Raw genomic sequence first — 19901 nt, forward strand, 5'->3', positions numbered from 1 at the left:
TATCAAACGTATTCACTATACAATGGCTCCAGACGCTAAATGAATGTTATTCGATTATTTCCTACACTCCTACCGTGTTTATATTGAAACTTTAAAAGCTTAAACTGTAGTCATCAGCTGGAAGTCATCATCATCTTTGTTAGAAACCGAAACAATCAACGTCGTCTGTCACATTTTGTGGTTACGCTTCAAACTCACGTCATCAAAGCCTTTGTCTCAAAGCGCCAGGAACACAAAGCGTTTTGGTAACGTAGACGATAACGTTATCAAAAAATAACCGTGCAATATACTTTTTTCTATAAACTACTTCCGGAAAAACCGTGCAATATAGTTTTTGATCGGTGATCACGTGGCGTGTTTTTGACCAATGAGAAGTGACAAAAAATCCAGAAAAATAATAATCCCTATTATGACATTACACCTGAGTCGATATTCCTTTTGTGACGTCACTCCCGAATCGATATTGCTATTATGACGTCACAATACCACGACATCGAGTTCGTCGGGAAGATGAAGTCGAGACATTCTCCATGCATTTCTATATAACTTAACACGAAGCAAATATGTTTAAATACTTATCATATCTAGTATAAAGATAATCACATTTGATTCGGTTCATATGGTGTTGATCTAGAATATCAAAAAAAGACCTGGGCTACGCCCTCAGTTATTAATTTATTCTACCAGGACGTTATAACAACATATGGACCTCAGTAAAGTACATCGATCGTAACAAAGGTGGAGTTGCCAGTCTTGAAAAAAGGAGGAGGAAAAATGTCATCGGAACATTTCTACTCAATGATTAATGATTTTTTTCAGATAACTTTCGCACCATCACATCATCGTACCATTGTGTCAAAGGTCGATTGTGCGATAAGGTGATGGCGTAATAGCGATGGTACGATGATAAAATGAAGCGAATGTGTGATTTTACATGATGGTATCCGACGATGCGATGGAAGTTGCCTTGCCCTATCTGCATTGCGTAGACAACCGTTAATGCGAATTGTTATAATCCAATATTTCAACCATGTCAAGAGGGTCATGCTTATCAACGTTAGTCGTCAGGTATCATATGCCAGTTTTATGACAAGGACATAGGCCCTCTGGGTTTTCTTGTCTTATGAAATATCACAATCAGGTAGTTCAATTGTAATTGACCTCTAGCTGACCGAAATGAAGTGGATAATCAGACAAGACATGTTTCAGTCGTTAAGTTGACAATATGTGAAATTTTGTGATGAATGTCTGTAAACCAGGTCTCTTTCGCGGCTATTAATTTCGCTATCATTTTAATACGGATTTTAAAAATTTGATTGGAAATCTCTTTCAATAATTCTATTTTCCCCCAAAGATTTCCAAAACACATACATCATATTCAGACATATTAATACAAATGATCGAAATGTTACTTCATAGAGATAAACTTTCGTGAACTTACATTGACCCCGAAATTCGTGAAAGTAAAAAGCACGCAAAGTAAAATTAGTTTACAGTACATTGTGATATCAATATATTTTTTTCAAACTTAAGGTGATTTGCTCCACAATTTGATTTCTCCAAAGGAAAGGTAGTTTTCATTACATCGTTATTTTGTATAAATACAGATCGATCTCTGTTAAATCTGTAAATTACACAGACAGAATGATTATGTATACAGAAGGAACAACTGAAAACCTCTTCATCATAATCCGGCAATGAATGTTTGATAATCTCATTGAACTCAAAAGGAATACTTCTTAATAATTATTTCTTTCCTCGACGACCCCCCTTTCTTTTACCTTCCAACACAGTTACGGCTACTTGAACTTTGGCATTCTACAACGTCGCTGAACCTGTATTAATACGCGTTCATAGCACAATTATATGATTAATACTCGATTCATGTTAAATATTTGTCCTTGTCATCTAGAGCGAATTGCAGTCTTCTTATTTTGCACATTCAATGTAGTTGCTATTATTTGCAATGGTTTTTTTATATCGCTAAATTTACGATTAACATATATTTGCGGAATTTAATACCATGCAATGTTTTAAAAGCATTGTTTACATATCTCACTCTACCACGAGAATAACACTTTTAACAGAAACAAAGCTGATTATCGACAAAGACATCTTAATAAGGTCTCAATCTAATTAAAATTCGATGTTCATTACCTACTCCGTACATGTATGTGTGAACGGAGGGTACGGAGTAGATAATGAACATCGAATTTTAATTAGATTGAATGAGTTCTATACAGAAATTTTACACTCGTGAAAATAACACCTATACAGTATTTTAGACACGGATATTTGCCCTTTAAATCACACAAATTGTGTTAAACTTGTCAATAGAAGCCCTCTTATTACAATCTGATTAAGATACTGGATAGACTCGTTACCGGTGAGTGTTCTCCGCGATCCCCACCTTACGGCAAATAATTGTCACAATTGACCCAAAATTGAGGTCTTGTTTCCATTATCATGATGAGTGACAGATGCCGACTTATGGCAAAGAAATTTGTCAACATAGGAGCTTGAGGCCAATTCGATTTGCGCTCTTCTAAGAAGAAGTGTTCAGAGAAGAATGTTAAAGCTAATATATGAAATAGCTACAAATCGAGTGATCGGTCGTTATATTCAAGAAATAGAAGAAAGAAAATCGAGGAAGGCTCTGGCGATATCGGTAAATTAACGTATTAGAAAATAGGTTGACTTTCGACTTCAAGGTTGACTTTCGACTTCACTATCTAATTGATAATATCCAGTTTTGCTTTGTTTTGCTCTACATGATGCTATAATTGTTTACTTTATTATGTACCATGGTTCATTGGTCTATATTTTCATGGATAAAGAAAAACAAGTATGTGTGTGTGTGTGAGGGGGGGGGGGGGGTTGTTACTTTTCAGACCCATTATGATTCGTTTCAAATTTGACCTTCAGTACTTTCTTATAAATCTAAATTTTGTTTACATTCTGAAACTGTGAAATGTTTTGTTTATCAAATGCTGTAAACGTCTCTTTATTTCAAATTTTCGAAAGACATTTACATTATAAAAGGACAGGCATAATGCAGGAGATATGTATAGGTCTTCTGTAGTTGTACATGTCTTCTTGTGGATTTAAATAGAACACAAACTTAGACTTGAAGCACGACGTGTTCTTAATGAGACCGCAGAATCAAATTAAAAATAGATTTCTGGAAATCCCCTTTTGGACACAACATTTCATAGAGAGGTGAATGTTTGGAAAGTTGTTGATTGAGTATTAATATTGCATCGGTTTCAGATGTTTGATGAGTAGGTAGGGCCATATATGTAAATGTTAAAAATGCAAAGAAATTTCGAGATTATTATAAGTCTCTTTCTGACAGGGGAGATTATCAAGATAGGAATTTTATGAAAATTTTGTCAAATTTTAGTGTGGAATTCAACAAAAGATGGAACTCCCATATAAAAGTTAAGTAAAACAGTACTTCTTTAACAACTTTTATTTACAGTTGTATGAGACGACCCTCTTAAAAATTAGCGTTGAAAGACTGGACTTGAAAAATTATTTAACCTGGACAGCGTTAACGTTGTATTCAATGGGAAATCATTTGGTTCTGCGGTCTCTGTAATGGTGAATATTGTATGAAAGAAAAATCTCATCATTTGGTATATTATTACAAAACAATGGCATATCCAAGAAACACAATTTAACAAAGGATGGCAATTTATTGACTCACGCCCTATCCGGGCCTCGGCCCCACGATCAACGGCACCCAATCGCCTAAACATATCTGCGGCTTTTACAACCGCGCCACATCCACGTCCCAAAAAGGACGTTTCCAAACACAATATATCATATGCAGTATTTTTTGTTGATCTGAAGGTTGAATTTGATTTCCTGTTGAAATTGTACTCTGTTGATAATAATTCAAAGCAGTGGTATATAATCCATGTCAAATATTGCACAATTAATCATTGATATGTATATTTCACTTTTAATTATATGTTGCATAATAGGTCAATAAATTTTACTTGTTGCTTTTCTTTCACAAAGCTATCAATTGCATACCATAATTTTGTTTTAGATATAAGCTATTGAAACCATTATAAATCTCACATAAACACGTATACGATGCTTTATAAACATTGATAACATTATAGACTTTACAACTGTAAAACAAGTTTGATGATACGGTGTATTTAATGTCTGTGTAGTTGGAAACGTGTAAAAGAAGTCACTTTAAAATTCCTGATAATACTGTAAAAATGTAAATTAAGGTTGCAGACTAGTTTACGTAAAATTACTGTAAAATAATTTTTATATTCAGTTTAAATTGCCTTACCCTTCATGATGTTCAATTCTAAGAATCTGTACTCATAGACCTCAGCGCTGACGCATAGAGTTAAAACACATAAGAATCCGTACACTATTAAAGGGACATTCTACAGATATTACATGCACAGATTTACAACTTGTGCCACGTATAACTACATTTTTATTACCGTAATACTCATTAACACAAAAATAATATAAAATAATTTATTTCTACTTTGGTGCATGCGCAATCAGTACTTCATTTCATATAGAATATAGTGCCACGGAATTTTTTCGGGATGCAATTAATTATTTTTCATATTTTTAACTTGAAGTAAAATTAGAAGCTCAAATATTTCAATGGTGGTAATGGTGTAAAGTAAGTAACTTTTGTAACAGAAGAAAAATACTAAATCGTCTTCTCCTGTTTTTGATAGTGAAAAAATATAATTCGTCAGCGGTGGACCATCTTTAAAGCTAATATATGGAATAGCTACAAATCGAGTGATCGGTCGTTATATTCAAGAAATAGAAGAAAGAAAATCGAGGAAGGCTCTGGCGATATCGGTAAATTAACGTATTAGAAAATAGGTTGACGTTCGACTTCACTATCTTATTGATAATATCATGTTTTGCCTTTGTTTTGCTACATGATGTTATAATTGTTTACTTTATTATGTACCATGGTTCATTGGTCTATATTTTCATGGATAAAGAAAAAACAAGTGTGTGTGTGTGAGGGGGGGGGGGGGTGTTACTTTTCAGACCCATTATGATTCGTTTCAATTGTGATTTTCAGTACTTTCTTATAAATCTAAATTTTGTTTACATTCTGAAACTGTGAAATGTTTTGTTTAGCAAATGCTGTAAACGTCTCCATATTTCAAATTTTCGAAAGACATTTACATATAAAAGGACAGGCATAATGCAGGAGATATGTATAGTAGGTCTTCTGTAGTTGTACATGTCTTCTTGTGGATTTAAATAGAACATAAACTTAGTCTTGAAGCACGACGTTTCTTTAATGAGACTGCAGAATCAAACTTAAAATAGATTTCTGGAAATCCCATTTTGGACACATTTCAGAGAGGTCAATGTTTGGAAAGTTGTTGATTGAGTATCAATGGTGAATCAGTTTCAGATGCTTGATGAGTAGGTAGGGCCATATATGTAAATGTTAAAAATGCAAAGAAATTTCGAGATTATTATAAGTCTCTTTCTGACAGGGGAGATTATCAAGATAGCAATTTTATGAAAATTTGGTCAAATTTTAGTGTGGAATTCAACAAAAGATGGAACTCCCATATAAAAGTTAAGCAAAACAGTACTTTTTTAACAACTTTTATTCACAGTTGTATGAGACGACCCTCTTAAAAATTAGCGTTGAAAGACTGGACTTGAAAACTTCATTTAACCTGGACAGTGGCAAGCGTTAACGTTGTATTCCATGGGAAATCATTTGGTTCTGCGGTCTCTGTAATGGTGAATATTGTATGAAAGAAAAATCTCATCATTTGGTATATTAATACAAAACAATGGCATATCCAAGAAACACAATTTAACAAAGGATGGCAATTTATTGACTCACGCTCTATCCGGGCCTCGGCCCCACGATCAACGGCACACAATCGCCTAAACATATCTGCGGCCTTTACAACCGCGCCACATCCACGTCCCAAAAAGGACGTTTCCAAACACAATGTATCATATGCAGTATGTTTTGTTGATCTGAATTCCTGTTGAAATTGTACTCTGTTGATGATAATTCAAAACAGTGGTATATAATCCATGTCAAATATTGCACAATTAATCATTGATATGTATATTTCACTTTTAATTATATGTTGCATAATAGGTCAATAAATTTTTACTTGTTGCTTTTTCTTTCACAAAGCTATCAATTGCATACCATAATTTTGTTTTAGATATAAGCTATTGAAACCGTTATAAATCTCACATAAACACGTATACGATGCTTTATAAACATTGATAACATTATAGACTTTACAACTGTAAAACAAGTTTGATGATACGGTGTATTTAATGTCTGTGTAGTTGGAAACGTGTAAAAGAAGTCACTTTAAAATTCCTGATAATACTGTAAAAATGTAAATTAAGGTTGCAGACTAGTTTACGTAAAGTTACTGTAAAATAATTTTTATATTCAGTTTAAATTGCCTTACCCTTCATGATGTTCAATTCTAAGAATCTGTACTCATAGACCTCAGCGCTGACGCATAGAGTTAAAACACATAAGAATCCGTACACTATTAAAGGGACATTCTACAGATATTACATGCACAGATTTACAACTTGTGCCACGTATAACTACATTTTTATTACCGTAATACTCATTAACACAAAAATAATATAAAATAATTTATTTCTACTTTGGTGCATGCGCAATCAGTACTTCATTTCATATAGAATATAGTGCCACGGAATTTTTTCGGGATGCAATTAATTATTTTTCATATTTTTAACTTGAAGTAAAATTAGAAGCTCAAATATTTCAATGGTGGTAATGGTGTAAAGTAAGTAACTTTTGTAACAGAAGAAAAATACTAAATCGTCCACTCCTGTTTTTGATAGTGAAACAATATAATTCGTCAGCGGTGGACCATCTTTAAAGCTAATATATGGAATAGCTACAAATCGAGTGATCGGTCGTTATATTCAAGAAATAGAAGAAAGAAAATCGAGGAAGGCTCTGGCGATATCGGTAAATTAACGTATTAGAAAATAGGTTGACGTTCGACTTCACAATCTTATTGATAATATCATGTTTTGCTTTGTTTTGCTCTACATGATGTTATAATTGTTTACTTTATTATGTACCATGGTTCATTGGTCTATATTTTCATGGATAAAGAAAAAACAAATGTGTGTGTGTGTGAGGGGGGGGGGGTGTTACTTTTCAGACCCATTATGATTCGTTTCAATTTTGATTTTCAGTACTTTCTTATAAATCTAAATTTTGTTTACATTCTGAAACTGTGAAATGTTTTGTTTAGCAAATGCTGTAAACGTCTCCATATTTCAAATTTTCGAAAGACATTTACATATAAAAGGACAGGCATAATGCAGGAGATATGTATAGTAGGTCTTCTGTAGTTGTACATGTCTTCTTGTGGATTTAAATAGAACATAAACTTAGTCTTGAAGCACGACGTTTCTTTAATGAGACTGCAGAATCAAACTTAAAATAGATTTCTGCAAATCCCATTTTGGACACATTTCACAGAGAGGTCAATGTTTGGAAAGTTGTTGATTGAGTATTAATGGTGAATCAGTTTCAGATGCTTGATGAGTAGGTAGGGCCATATATGTAAATGTTAAAAATGCAAAGAAATTTCGAGATTATTATAAGTCTCTTTCTGACAGGGGAGATTATCAAGATAGGAATTTTATGAAAATTTTGTCAAATTTTAGTGTGGAATTCAATAAAAGATGGAACTCCCATATAAAAATTAAGCAAAACAGTACTTTTTTAACAACTTTTATTTACAGTTGTATGAGACGACCCTCTTAAAAATTAGCGTTGAAAGACTGGACTTGAAAACTTCATTTAACCTGGACAGTGGCAAGCGTTAACGTTGTATTCCATGGGAAATCATTTGGTTCTGCGGTCTCTGTAATGGTGAATATTGTATGAAAGAAAAATCTCATCATTTGGTATATTAATACAAAACAATGGCATATCCAAGAAACACAATTTAACAAAGGATGGCAATTTATTGACTCACGCCCTATCCGGGCCTCGGCCCCACGATCAACGGCACCCAATCGCCTAAACATATCTGCGGCTTTTACAACCGCGCCACATCCACGTCCCAAAAAGGACGTTTCCAAACACAATGTATCATATGCAGTATGTTTTGTTGATCTGAAGTGAATTTGATTTCCTGTTGAAATTGTACTCTGTTGATGATAATTCAAAGCAGTGGTATATAATCCATGTCAAATATTGCACAATTAATCATTGATATGTATATTTCACTTTTAATTATATGTTGCATAATAGGTCAATAAATTTTACTTGTTGCTTTTCTTTCACAAAGCTATCAATTGCATACCATAATTTTGTTTTAGATATAAGCTATTGAAACCGTTATAAATCTCACATAAACACGTATACGATGCTTTATAAACATTGATAACATTATAGACTTTACAACTGTAAAACAAGTTTGATGATACGGTGTATATAATGTCTGTGTAGTTGGAAACGTGTAAAAGAAGTCACTTTAAAATTCCTGATAATACTGTAAAAATGTAAATTAAGGTTGCAGACTAGTTTACGTAAAGTTACTGTAAAATAATTTTTATATTCAGTTTAAATTGCCTTACCCTTCATGATGTTCAATTCTAAGAATCTGTACTCATAGACCTCAGCGCTGACGCATAGAGTTAAAACACATAAGAATCCGTACACTATTAAAGGGACATTCTAAAGATATTACATGCACAGATTTACAACTTGTGCCACGTATAACTACATGTTTATTACCGTAATACTCATTCAAGGACGAATACAACGCTAAGTAGATTTAATGAATTGAAAATAAAGTAATAACATTTGTTGTGAAAGATCTTCAGAAGGGAACAATAACAAACTTTTGATTTAAATTCGACGACAAAATGGCAATGAATGATATAGGATTGAACGTGTTTAATTATCACTTCTCCTCATTAAACATGAAACTAATGGCAATAAAGATTGAAAATAAAATAAGGACAGCATGATATGACATTGATGGTTTAATAGTTATAATCTTAAAACAACCAATGGTATATTTTATTGAAATCACAATTAAAGACTTTTATGCTTTCAAGAAAAAAATCCGATAAATATGTTTTAAAATATCTTAAAAATCAACATGTAACATAGCAACATGTTTACAATATTATTAGCGGCCTTTCTTCAAGTGCGCTTACAATTTCTCATTTAAGAGATTCTACGTTATTTTTTATGTAAGTAAATACGAATGTAAACGCTGAATTGTTAAAAAAAACCAAGCATAGACGCGCTGATATTTTTTGAATTAGTCCACTTCCTAATGTCTTTAAAGCGCCCTTGGGAGGAAGCTACCATTCATGAAACCAAGGACAATTCAATATCTGCCATTGTTTTTTTTTTTTTTTGTCTTTTGTGTCTTGGATCTGTAACGCACACTGTTCTACGTATGCTGGGTAGATCCGCCACTTAACGTTATTTGTTTAGGCAATGAGATTACATTTTTTGTTATTTGATCGGGATATAAATGACATTTGCAAACTTTGTTAATCCACGTAGCGGATTCTCACAAATTCTCACAACAAAAAGGTTTATTCATACAATAATGCAGTTGAAAAATAGTGACACCAATGATTTTAATTGATTTGTCATATTACTTGATGAAATAGATTACAATAAAATGTACAATTCCATTGGATTTCCAAGGGATTGATGAAATAGAATACGTTAAACTGTACAATTCCATTGATTCTGTAGAACGTTAAACTGTATAATTCCATTGGATTTCCAAGGGATTGATGAAATAGAATACGTTAAACTGTACAATTCCATTGGATTTCTAAGGGATTGATGAAATAGAATACGTTAAACTGTCAATTCCATTGGATTTCCAAGGGATTGATGAAATAGAATACGTTAAACTGTACAATTCCATTGGATTTCCAAGGGATTGATGAAATAGAATACGTTAAACTGTACAATTCCATTGGATTTCCAAGGGATTCTTTTTCCCCAAATCGTAACATAGCGTACAGCATCCTTATTAGTTTACATATATACAAGGATATTCCAAGGTTATAGGAGATAAAGAATTCTCGTTTCATTTTTTTAAAATTATGTAACATTTCTTCTATTATTGCAAGGTTAAGTATGGGTATGAATACCATTTTATGAAAATCTAGACAACAAATTCCATGCTAAACTTTCGGTTAGTATTGTCAAATGTTGAAGTTTCGAGCGTACATATAATAGATACTTTGTAATAACAAGAAAAATGTATCAAAGAAAACGAATCACGTTACTATCAGAATGAAACATACTCTTTCCATACATAAATACATTTACATGATAGTGTACGTATGTTGCATTAGGCTTCCGTATAGTAAAATTGAATCGAAAATAAGATTTTATGAAGCGCTGGTTTGCTGACAAAAAGATTGCCAACGTAATTTGGTAAAAACTAAACTAGTCTGGTAATCTGTCAAATGTTGAAAATGATTTAAAGATGAAAGAGTACGGCTAAAGATGTTTGATGATGCTTTCTAATATATTTACATTTTTTTTCGTCTTCGGCTTTGTTAAGCATAATTGCTTATATACTAGCGTATACGCAGTCTTTTAAGCCTAAATTCTGTCTTAAACCAAACCAGGGATGTCAATAAAAGGATTAATCTTCCTTGTTACTGCATATGAACCATTTTGCAAGAAGTTCGGTTATCTTAGATCACATTAAATGCAGCGCTAATGTGCTCCATAGAATACGATCCTTGAAATCTGATTTTATACTACCATAAATGCAGACAAAATGAAAATTAATTCTGGATTCATATGTACTTTCCGGAAAGGAAAGGAACTGTCATGGTTTTTACGTGATATTAATGCGCATTTATCGTTTATTGCCGAATAGTATTGAAGTAAGTGCATATTTTTTGGTTTATTGATGACAAGAAGATACCGACCTCAGCCGTCGAATATCATAAATAAAAAACAGATACTAATTTTGAGTTATTATCAAATATTTGTAGACGTTAATATATCTTGCTTGTTTTTTTAATTTTCATGGTATAGGACATTTAGGATTCGAAGTAGTTAGGATGTCTGTAATAGTCTTACACGAGTCTGTCTGGTTTTAGATACCTTGTTTGTTTGTTTGTTTGATTAATTGCCGTCCTATTAACAGCTATGGTCATGTAAGGACGGTCTCCCATGTATGCGTCGTGTTGCGTGTATGTTGTGCGAGGTGCGTGTTTTGGGAGACTGCGGTATATTCATGTTGTGTCTTCTTGTATAGTGGAACTGTTGCCCTTTTTATAGTGCTATATCACGGAAGTATGCCGCTGAAGACACCAAGCAACACACCTCACCCGGTCACATTGTACTGACAACGGGCGAACCAGTCATCCCACTCCCGGTATGCTGAGCTCTAAGCAGGAGCAGAAACTACCACTTTTATAGACTTTGGTGTGTCTCGGCCAGGGGACAGAACCCAGAGCCTTCCTCACAGGGGCGAATGCTCAACTCAAGGCCAAAAGTGAGGCCAAAAGTGAGGGAAAATTGATATCCTAAATTTAGTCGCCTTTGACGATCATGCAATAGCGGCAGCAGGTACAATTCTAACGCCCTACCTGCATTATTTTAGATACCGCAACCTGAAATGAAGAATTCTCGTGTCAGGATTTTTGAAGGTATTGGTGACGTCATTTCGTACCTCGAGTTTAAAAAGTTAACGCACGCAATCCTTCATACCATAGGGGATACAACAAAAAATCTTTGGTAACCGCAACTGGTAAAAATCAATAATCGTGGAAAAATACAGATTCACTTATGATACTAGAAAAATTACCTACTTTTTCATTTTTGTTTCAAATTGGTTCGTGGGAACGATTCAATGGTAGCTGTAACATGTCCTATCATATAACTTTATTGGAAAATATGTATGAGGAGTTAACGCATCAGCCTGCTTCCTTTAGGACATACAACATTTGGACATAATGGAATATAAGTCTAATTCAGCAGGTGTTACATATCTCTATGGAAATCAACTAACCAAATTATTTCCATAGACCACAGGGTAAAGGTTTGAAGTGTTTTCTGGCAACTGTTGAGTCAAAGACAATTATCATGTACATGTACTACAACTAAAGTCTAAATTCTTATACTAGATAGACAAAGTGGGGTTATCAAGTTCAAATGTACACCAGGGTATAGCCAGTTTGAAATAACGTCCAACCTGCAGTGAAAAATCCTGAAATTCTAATGTTTTTTCTTATTCATTTTAAAAATTGATATTTGAAACATATATTTCAATATGTCTTTCCTATCAGATAACATTTTTACTTCTGAAATTCATAATTAATAGGCCAATGAGTAGTCTAGACAAAAGGCTGTACATAGAGGTCATTTCAAAAGTCTGTTTCCCCCCTTATATCGTTATCAACCTCTTTTCTGCATTTTAAAACAGTATTATACTATTATTTGAAAAAAAAACCACCTTAACAAAAAAAATGAAAACGATTGGCGAAATGACAATACCAAGTTTTGATACAAGAGTAATGGATCAACCAACTAAATAAAAAAGACCTTCGAAATGGCCCCTAAGATTGAGCCCAGGATAGAATTTTAACCCGGCCGCTGATTAGCTGGCTAATTATGAATTTCAAAAGTAAAAATGTTTTCTGACAGGTAATTATTCCTAGATAACCATAATATCAATTTGGAAATTCATATTAAGATTTAGGTTCAAAATTAGAATTTCCGGATATATTAGTGCAAAATGCGCCTGATTTCAATAAAGCTACCCTGGTTGGAGTTTGAGCAGAAGGACCCAATTTTTTTTTCTATCTAGTGTTATATGAGAACCTAGACTTTAATTATAGAACACAATACCTAACTAATATTTCTTTGTTTTAATAATACAGTACAAAACTTTAACAAAGTTTAACACTGTGGTCTATGTAAAATCATTTAGTTGGTTGCTCTCTTGCATACAATTTAAATATTGTGACATGACAATACTGTCCTTCAAATATATATATAACTCTGGAAAATATGTATTCATTATGACATGTTTTAGAAAGTCGAAAGGTGCGACATGATACATTCCAGGTACATCTCACATTGTTCCATTTAGAAATATACGCTGCTTTTATTATTCAGTCGTATGCTTCTGATAGGACTGCGACTAAGACGGTTATAACTAAAACCACAACACAGAAATGAGACCAGATAACAAAAAATGTGAAGATTAGTTTTGCTAGTATGGCACTTGTGAGCCGTAAGGCTTAAAGTAATAAAAAAGCGTGGAACATCAGTACAACGTCCTATTAATAGCCATGATAATTTTAGAATGTGTCAGGTTTTATGGTGGAGGAAAATTTTAATTTGAAAGCCGTATCATTTAACATTGATGCCAGAATAGCATGATGATATTGGGATTGCAAGTGAGCTTGTCATAAAATCCAATTCGATAGGGGAAATAGAGGAAAATTTATTCAAAATGCTACTTGTCATTAAGTTTTGAATGAATTTCAACCAGTTTTGGTCTAAAATATCTTTATGGAAAGGGGAACAGATTTTGTACAAATGATGGCGCTGGATATGATCCCCCTAGAGCAGGAGACGTGGGGCCCCAATAGTAAAAGATGAGGAATTTGTTTTGAAAAAGCTAGTAGTCATAAACACATTAATAAATTTTGGCCAAATTTTATCACAACCTTTTGGGAATGGAAAAAGATTTTGTATAGTGACTCTGCTAAAGACCGTTGTTTCGGTTTCTATTTCACCAAATATTTGTTTTTCCTCTTTCCTGTTATAATTTGTTGAAATTATTTTCAGATGACCGTTAAGGCCCATGGGCCTCTTGTTACGTGTAGCTAGAACATTAAATGAACCTCCATATGTTACATATTTTAAGATGTTTTATTATCGATAGAGCATAAACGATAGTCATCATTTGAACAATAATTGGTGTTTAAACATATAGATCTAATTAAGAGTTTATATTGCTTTTGTTGCATGCGCAATCAGCAAGAACATTGTTTTTAATCTTAACACAATAATTTGAACATCGTCATGACTTTTCGTGTACATATCGTGTATTATTCAAGGAAAAAAAAGTGACATACGCAATAAAAAACCATCGGGAAATTGAAGGAATACAAATTTTATAGTCTTATTTAAGTTTCAAAGCTACATGAACTTATCTTTTCTTATCTATTTCGTACGATTCTTCTGACCGAGCGTTAATATTGTATTGTCGCGTTTTCCTTACTTATATGCATTAGTGTCAAATGAAATATTGAGAAAATAATAATAATAATAAAAAGTAATAAATAAGAAAAATGATAAAATAAATATATATGAATAAATTTGTTTTATTTGAAAATGAAATGCTGGATTAATAGTGTCACCGAATATTTAGTACTTAACGTCATTCAATGATCGGATCTATAGCATCTTTCGAGTCCTTAAAGAACACATTTGACGTTATATTTCCCCTCTGGCCTATTTTTGACATGGGCGTTATTGGAGTGACAAATGCAGAATGAATTCATTCTGAAAGACATACTACACAAGTAGTTATACGACTCTACCAAGATACGCACTGTCGGAAAAACTTTTAACAATGTTAACGCATAAAAACATAAAAACATAAAACTGGGAATATATCAATTAGGGCTAAACTATAAGATAAAAATGAAAAACAATTGTAACTTATTAAAATAGGTTAAACATAAAGCTAGAATAGAAATATAAAGCTGGCAGGGACTCGGATTTCAAGGCGTTAGAAAAACGTTTATTCTGCAAAGTGATTTTCAATTGTTTTGATATATACGGAAACCTTTTCAAACCAATGTCGAACAAATTGTTATTACATACAGTCAAAACTGTAAGGACCAACACACAAGGAACAAAGAAATTGACTCTATAGTCAGGTTTTTTTTTATTTACAAAAGTGTAAGCACCTAGTCAGTATACAGAGCTACTCGATAAGGTAACGCTGTCTGTATATCAGTTTGTTGTCCGGGATGGAAGCAGGTGAGAAAGTGTGAGACAACCAGCTAGCAGAGTACCCTGGGTAAATCCTCGTAATCAGGAAGGTTATCCCATAATATAAACTAACTTTCTTCTGCGTGAGACGTACTTTGCAATCAAAGTAAATTGACAGTATTTCTCCGCGAATTAACACAGATCACCCTTACATTTTTATTCAATTAAATTCTATCCCCCCCCCGCCTCCTCGCAAAGTTATTTTGAAACGAAAATCGCAAAATTTAGATGTCGCAAAAAGTCAGTTTCCGCTATCTATTCAAGGTTGATTGCAAACTTGAACCCAGGCCGTCTTTATGAACTTCAGGTAGGTATTTACAACTTAGCAAGCTGATATACAGCTTATATGAAATAACAAAGAATCATGATGTAACTAGATTAAAATCCAAAACGTTTAGACAAAAAAGAAGCTCTCTTGAAAAATATACAATGCTATTATTGCGCTTTTTAGATTTATCGTTGTATTCACTGACGTTTACCAAATCCTAGATGTAGGTCATACATGGACGAGGTCACACTGCCAAAGGAGAATAGGATAATGGTAATCAAACTACAAGTGAAGTCAACATGCCCGAACATGATTATTACGAATGAAATAGAATATTCCCTGATGAAGTAACATAGTCAGACATACGAATTACTTTCAGTCACCCACAATTTACATTTCACGTTATTTATTGGGTGTTGATTTAGGCCGAAGTAAGCTCACGACACTTTTCTAGACACCTTGATTACTTTCTCGTTCTTGTCCTCTCGTGGTGACAACGGTGGGAATATACAGTTGCTTTTCGTAAATGTGATTTTAATATTTGTTATATACGGGCAGAGACAAAATGTCTTACTTTAAACTTCATACTGCAAACCAACTTTAATAAGTGTGCGATTTACTTTCGCGAATTTCGCGATCCAAGTAAATTCGCGAAAGTTTATCTCCGCGAATTAATATCTACATCATCTATATTGATAGGAATTATCATTTAATTGTTAAATCCATGAATATTTATCTTCGCGAACTTGTTTTGAAACGAAAATCGCGACATTTAATAGCCGCGGAAGAAAGTTGGTTTATAGTGTTTAAGTGAGGATAACATTTAAGCCGTTTTGAAACTTTTGTTATAATGTTGTATGTTGTTATGATGACAATCATTGCTAATGCGTTGGTCTATCATTCCGCTAAGCAATTCAAAATTAACCAAACTCCCAAAATACTTACGTTTATAGTATATGGTAAATGTTTACATTTATTTCCATTGCCAACAGAGCATAAACAATGTTCATCATTTGAAAAAAAAATGGTATTTAATCATTTATACATATGTATATGTATAAAAATACAAACTAATATAAAATAATTTAATTTTGCTGTTGGTGCATGCGCTATCAGTACTTCATTTCATATAGGACATAGTGCCATGGATTTTTTTGGGTACGCAATTTATTATTTTTAATATTTTTATCTTGAAGTAAAATTAGAAGCTCAAACTTTTCAGTAGTGTAATGGTGTAAAGTAAGTAACTTTTGTAACTGAAGAAAAATACTAATTCATCTGCTCCTGTTTTCTATTGAGAATACCATTCGTAAGCAGTGGATCATCTTGAAGGATATGGCCATCGTTGGGTATACTGCAAATTAACTTATTTTTCGCGGCGACTTCATTTCGCATTTTTAAATCTAATGACTAATATTAGGCGAATGTATTTCGCGTTTTCATATCTTATGACTTATGTTAGGCGAATGAATTTCGCAAAGATTTAGACAGCATTTCCGGGGCGATATATCTTCGCGAATTTTAATAACTCGCAAAATACGCTAAATTTCATCGCACCAGAAAATACGTTGATTTACAGTACAACGATGACAGACATACCGACATTCCTGATTTCCTCTTGGCAGAAATTTGGAAATACGTTTGTATGTCAAACGTTTATAAAATAATCAAAATGGACAATTTCTGCATCATATTATTTACAAAAGTTGCTAAATTGATCGTGATCATTCGGATTGACCATCTACTCGCATCTTCATAAAGTATAAAAATTCGTTTACATGGCAAATACATTTACAAATTTATCAAAATAGACATTTCCTGCATCATATTATTCACAAAAGTTGCTATATTAATCAGTACGAATTACCATCTATCTTCACCGAGTCAAATATTTTGCTTACTGCCAAGGATAAATATTGTAGAGTAACGACGACAAGCTGCAGCTCCTTGAGAGGTCACTAATAACAAACAGCTTCTCTATAGGGGTCAAAATATATGTCATCTGAATGTCATCTGAATGTCAGGAAATGTTACCAACAAACTACTTTCGGTCACCAAAGACTGTTCAGATCTTCTTGAAAGCTGCGAGACAGCATTCTGTCAAATATTTGTTTTTATTAGTGTAACGTCCTATTAACAGCTATGGTTATTTAAATATCCAAAACGTTTTCTTAACATAAAAAAACCCAATAAAAAATAGTAGCATGAGAAAATCTATATCGATGACCTAAATGCGAAATATATGTTTACAGTGAAGATTCATTTGGTTGTTTTACCGTCTGGCGTAGTGGTGGTCAAATAATGCGTGGTAATAACAACGACAGCGGGACCCCTGTTATGAAAAATAACACTTAATTTAGTTCAATTAAACGGTTAAGATATTGATGAGTTTAGTATTAACGATAAGCTAATACCTTTTGTGGCTTTACCAAAATATCAATTTCGTTTTTCATTCCTACACTATTGTTTATTTTCAAATTTAAAAGACGTTTCAATTTAGGTGTGTTACTACGGTATACGTAGTAAAATATAAAAGAAGATTGAAATAATGTCGATTGTTGTAACTACATTATGTATAACAGTCACCGGTCCTCGACTTTATTGATCATAACGCGAGAATCACTATATATTCATGATATGGAATTAAACTCAATGAAGCGTTAAAATGTTGAAGTATTGGCGTAAAATGTCAGTATAGAATGTCATGATAGAGCATAAGGATTAATAAAACGTTAAAATATTGAAGTATCGGCGTATTAGTTCATTATATATTAGATATACAATAAAATGTTATCAGTAATTGTAGTCGATGGATATTCCAAGGTTTGGCACGCAATCGTCATGTTTCAAAAGCTGCTGTCTGAAGTCTTTGGCGTTAATGACGTTTATTAGTGGCAGGGAACCTACCTAATTTAATATCATATACTAGTGGGGCGACACCTGAAGGAGTGTCGCAGATTGAATGAAGAGACTTGCGAAAGGGAGATAACTCTTGGAGCTATTTCATTATGTTAGGAAACCATATCACAGTTTGAAGTAAATTTAAGTAGTTCTGATTAAAGACAAGAGGCCCATGGTCATCTGAGTTCGGATAAAGAATGAAACAAAGACATATAAACACTATACAAATCCTCATCAGGATCTTGAAATCAGTCAATGATTATATCAATTTGACCTTTTAATCTTTAAAGAGTTTTTGGTTCCATAACATCTGTGATATTTTCTATGAAAACTGAGCAAATAATACTCATAAATGTGTTTTCCATATATATACTGAAGTAAATTTGACCCCCTCCCTAGGGAAAAATCTGAGTCCCCCAGGGCCACTAATATATGAAGAGTATTCGGTTCCATCATATCTTTGAATTCAGAAGATGATTTTTTTTATATTAATTTTAGCCATTTTGATCCGTTTTGACCCCACCCTCTGGCCCCTGGGAGTCAGCCAAGGAAATACTTTCTCAGGCTAATAAATCTAACAAAGTTTGACTTATATCTGAAAATTGAGGAAATAAATGTATTATCCAAATATAAACTATAGTAAATTTGACCCCCTCCTCTATGGGAAAATCTGAGACCCCAGGGCCTTGAAATTCACAATTTTTGTACATGGCCTTGAGACCTTTCAATCTATGAAGAGTATTTGATTCTACCACATCTGCGATGGGAGAAGATTTTTGGGATTTTAGCCATTTTGACTCTTTTTTGCCCCGCCCCTCTACCACCAGGGGGCCAGCCATGACTGGTGGATATGATGTTAAACTGCTCTCTCATGCTAATAGTTCTAACCAAGTTCCACTCATTACCCACGAAAATTGAGCCAATAATGCTCATAAATGCGTTTTTCAATACGTGTATAAACTATAATAAATTTGACCCCCTTCCTGGGGGAAAATATGAGACCCCAAGGCCATGAAATTCAAAATTTTTGTAGAGGGCCTTGGGATCCTTCAATCTATGAAAAGTATTTCATTCCACCACATCTACAAGTGGAGAGAACATTTTTGAAATTTTAGTCAATTTTACCCCTTTTGGCTCATCCCACAGCCCCCTGAGGAGTGGGGCCATATAATTCAAAATTTTGATTGATCTTATGCCTTAAACGGTTTGTGCAAAATTTAATTGCTTCAGCAGTTTTGGAGAAGAAGTCGAAAATGTAAATTGTTTATGAACACATGACGGACGACGTACATGTACAACGAAGGACAAAAGGACATTAGACTTACTATACCTTGCATAGTGTATACTTATAAGGCCAAACAAATATGTGTGTTGAGGGTTACATTGGCAAAAAATATAGGGTCTGTAGGTCGTGACTTTTTTATTGTTTTTTGTTTCTTTCACTTTAAGTAATGGCCGGAACCAGAGTCTGAGATTGAAATCCAAACTTTTTTTTGTGTAGAAAAGTGGAAAAATAGGGTCAAAGGTAAAACATTAGGGTCAGTCAGGTAACCCTAAACAGACATATATTCTTTTTTGCCTAATTCAATAAGAATGATTTCTATGTATGACACATGTAATATCAGGTGTCTCAAGCCTCTAGGTTCTTGATAAAAGTTG

The sequence above is a fragment of the Argopecten irradians genome, chromosome 9, assembly GCF_041381155.1.
Source record: "Argopecten irradians isolate NY chromosome 9, Ai_NY, whole genome shotgun sequence".
NCBI lineage: Eukaryota > Metazoa > Mollusca > Bivalvia > Pectinida > Pectinidae > Argopecten > Argopecten irradians.